The sequence below is a fragment of the Oratosquilla oratoria genome, chromosome 34, assembly GCF_046742065.1.
Source record: "Oratosquilla oratoria isolate Oo_2021 chromosome 34, ASM4674206v1, whole genome shotgun sequence".
Lineage (NCBI taxonomy): Eukaryota > Metazoa > Arthropoda > Malacostraca > Stomatopoda > Squillidae > Oratosquilla > Oratosquilla oratoria.
The window spans coordinates 21,529,968-21,534,967 of record NC_134810.1 but is presented as its reverse complement, the minus strand read 5'-3'; positions in this window follow the sequence as shown (position 1 = coordinate 21,534,967).

Sequence of the window (5,000 nt, the reverse complement as noted above, 5' to 3'; positions counted from 1 at the left end):
TATGTATATATATATTTATACATATATACATATATATATACATATATACATGCATGCCCAATACATACATGCATATATCCATATGCAGTATACATAAATGCTTCCATGCATATATATAGACATACATGCATGCATACATACAAACATACATACATACATTCATACATACATACACATACACATACTTGCATATATACATACATAAATGCACGGATACTTATATACGTGCATACATATATATATACATATATACATACATAGGTACATACATACACGCATACATATATGAACAATCACATACATATATATATATATACATATATACATACATAGGTACATACATACACGCATACATATATGAACAATCACATACATGCTTACATATATACATAAATACATACATTCTAGCATACATATAAACACATGCTTATTTACATACATACATTTATACGTACATACATATATAAACTTATACATACATACATACATACATATATACATACATACATACATACATACATACAGTACATACATACATATATACTTAGATACATACATACATACAAACATACATACATCCATATATCCATACATACGTACATACATACAAACATACATACATACATCCATACATCCATACATACGTACATACGTACATACATACATACATACATACATGCATACATACATACATACATGCATACATATATACATACATGCATAAACCAAAAGGTGTTTCCCCCTTGCAAGGAAAGGGGATGGGTGTCATTTCACCCTTAGCAGCCACCTTTCACTCATCCCACACCCTCTCACCCATCCGTCGCCCATTCACCCTTTCTACCTCAGCTCCTATAGGAACTCCACAGGAAGCTCTACACGAGACTCATTAGGTTTGTCAGAACTATAGAGTCCTGATTATACAACTTGTGTGTTTCTTCTTGTAAGAAAGCTCCCCATCACTTTCTTCTCCTCCTCTGCTGGCGGTTAATTATTCATGTTTATTGGTCTTGGCGTGCTTAAATCAAACTCAAATATGAAACTCAGTCAAGTAGTCGTTTTTCCGTGCCTGGCAAAGTAAGAGTGTGAGTAACAAACATATCTTCACAGATATGTAAGTCAATTATCGTTCCTAACATTGTGTGTATACAGATCTATTCATACTTCTATACATAAAATTGATATAGAAATCACTTAATTATTTATATGAGTATGCGTGTATGTGCGTATGAATAGGTTTGTATACACATATGCATGCTTACATATATATGTATATACATATATATATATATATATATATATATATATATATACATGTGTGTGTGTGTGTGTGTGTGTGTGTGTGTGTGTGTGTGTGTGTGTGTGTGTGTGTGTGTGTGTGTGTGTGTGTGCGTGTGTGTGTGTGTGTGTGTGTGTGTATGCGTAAATATATACAGTTACATACGTAAATACTGACCTTTTCAACCTACGAACATTTTGATAATTCTTTTTTACCTTTTTTTGCATTTCGAATCTTAATTTGCATTTAGGAGAATTTTCACTCAATTAGGGAAAGCTGTGCTCGATTTCCTCAGAATCGTAAATATACAGAAATGAACTACCACTGCCTGGCCTCTGACCTACTCCTGGCAGTAAGGCCTCACCAAAATTCTTTCATGCCAATATCTTAAAAGGACCTTCATAAGCTTTTGATCGTGGAGTATACATTTACCTGAATAAAATAGTCTTATCCTAAAAAATAAAGATAGGCAAATATATTCATGAATAAATAGATAAACATGAAAATATACATACAAAAAGATAAAACCAATAAATTGATAAGATAAATAAGATAACTAAATGAGTAAATACATTGACGAAATTAATGGATATATTAATAGATAACAGAATAGATAAAAGGAATGAATAAGCAAATTTATGAAATATATCATCTGTTATATGCATATGTGTGTGGGCCGTGATGGATGTGATTATATTTCTATTGATCGATTCATCTTTTGTTCCTTTGTGTTTTTTATGAATAAAACCTAAAGGCAGTGGGAATATAACACAGTATTCTCACAAAAAACTTTCATTCTCACCCTGGATCATCTTAACTGATTAAAATCGTTCACCATTAGTCATCTTTCTTTCAGCTGAATAAAGTTGTTTGTCACAAGCTCATACAAATTATAATATATATATATATATATATATATATATATATACATATATATATATATACATATATATATATATATATATATATTATATATATATACGTTGCAAAAATAATCACAATAACGCGTGACGAAAAGATATTGCAGAAACCACAGGGAAATTAAAGTCGGAATACTGAACGTTTTCGTCTATTACGACATCCTCAGAGTACGAGTAGGTCAGAGGATGTCGTAATAGACGAAAACGTTCAGTATTTCGACTTTAATTTCCCTGTGGTTTCTGCAATATATATATATATATATATATATATATATATATATATATATATATATATATATATATATATATGTGTGTGTGTGTGTGTGTGTGTGTGTGTGTGTGTGTGTGTGTGTGTGTGTGTGTGTGTGTGTGTGTCTTTGTGACAAATGGATTAAGAAGTTCCGCCGCAAGGACTCGAACCTTGGCATTAGTGACTGTTTATTATGAGGCAAAGAGGATAGCGTTGAACCACCCCAATCTCACAAAAGGATCGACCTGGTCTACGATGGCACTCGGGCAACTAAATCTCTATTTTATTTCAAAGAGTTCTTATTATGGTGAGTCACCCTTCAAGTTGTGTGTCATAATGACTCAGCCGCACGGAATAGAGCTTTTATATTAGCGACTGCTTATTAAGAAGCAATAGAATAGAAACTGAGCTTCTCCGGTCCTCCGGAACTCTACCGTCCCTTAGACACACATCAAACAACCTCACTAGCCACTCCACTATCACTGTACCTCCCTTATATAGACACTCCGTATGACACGCATCAAACCCAGGTGCCTTACATGTTCTCATTTTGAGAGCTACTTGCACCTCATCTTTTCTTATTTCTCCTCCATTTTCCTCTCCCATCATTGTAACTTTCTTAGCGCCTCCCACGACTACCACACACCAGACCATCTCTATCCTTCTCCACATTAAACAGCTCTATAGAATACTCCTACCATCTTCTTCCTGCCTCCTCTTACGTTAAGATTTGTCCATCTGCGCCTTTTAGCTTTTCTTCTCTACTTGACTCACCCCTCCTTCCTCTCTTGATTTCCTTCAAAAACATATTTCTATTGTTTTCAGAAAATTCTGTCATACTCCTCCATTTTACATCTGCTCTCCTTTTTGCCTTCTTTATCTTTTGTTTTGTTTCTCTTTATATTTTGTTTATACCTCTTATATTTTTCTCTCATCCTACTTTGCAACCAGTCCCTGAATGCTCGCTTCTTGTCTTCTACTACCTTCTTCACTTCATCATCCCACCACTCACTACCCCCTCCTTCTATTCCCTCCCACCCTCCTTCCACATACCATCTCTGCACACCTTGACACTTCCTACTTAAAGCATCTCCATTCCTCTTCCACACCTACTCTCTTCTTTATCCTTCTCCGCATCCCACACTTATCTCAGCTTCACCTTGTACTTAGGGTTCATCAAACGAGATCTTGGGACTCGGGATCTCGTCGTGCCCTTAGACATACATTTCCGGGAAAGATATTTGATAGTCACGGGACTATCCCGGCACGCAGGAAGTGAAGCACATGTAACATTTCTCGGGATTCCCAACTTTTCCATGAGGACAACAATTTAGTGAGACCCCATGATTTCCCCGGGACACTGGGATCATGTCTCTCCCTGGAAACTCTTGCGTTTTGTTTATAATAGTAATTAGTAGTTATTATTAATTAGATATTACTCGTAATCAGTATCTATTATTAGTAATAAAGTATCGACATTTTCTGGATTACTTCTTCCATCTCATTTACCGACGTTACCGATTTATTTCCCACACATTTCACATTAATTCTCCGTCACACACAAAAAAAAAAGGTAATTGAGATCTTATGCTACTCTGAAAAACTCGGGCATGGAATCCTAATAAGCAACCGCTTTCACACGAGCGTTTCCGTACGCGCGTTCGGGTACGCCGCGTTTTAACTTTCGATGGAGTTCAATGGGACCGCAAAACGCGTCGTGTGAAAGGTCCCATTGAACTCCATTGAAAGTTAAAACGCGGTGCACCCGAACGCTTGTGTGAAAGCGGCCTAATTATACATAAACCATTTGTAAATGAAATTGGTATTTTCTTCATATACTTACGTTTTCTTATGTGTTATCCACAAAATGTGCTAGTATATATACTGTATATATATATATATGTATATATATATATATACATATATATATATATATATGTTCTGTATTAAATATCCGTATTAAGTATAAGGTTAACATAATCAACATGCCATGCGTTAAAATTTTTGTAATTCATACCTTCCCGATGTATTGAGGGAAACTGAGACATACCAAGATTTCCCTGTATTCACCGAGACTCTTGGGAATCTCGGGAAGTACACGAGATCTCTAGCTTGTGGATGACTCAAATACCTTATCGTCACCCTCATAAAGAAGGTGCCTAAGTCAATTGTCCAACTTTTCAGGAGATCGAAAATAAAAAATAGTTTTTCTATTTTGTAAATGTACGTAATGTTTCTCCTAACGTAGTTTTAATCTACTTAGACACTAAATAAAACATTGGGAATTGTACCACAAGGACCAATGAAAAATTGATTTAGAAAAAAAAAATCCAGAAATTGACGAAAAATGACTTAGGCAATATCTTTATGAGGGTGATGTTATGCTGGGAAAATCCCGGGAGTAATACTATATAGCTCGGGAAAATTACGAGACCCCGGGATACCTGAACCCTACTTGTACTTCTGTTCACAAGTGTTAACTTCTCGCCATTTAATAGTCTCGTCTCAATTTTGGAAATCTTCCCCTTAGCTCTCTCCTTGTTGTCCTTCTATG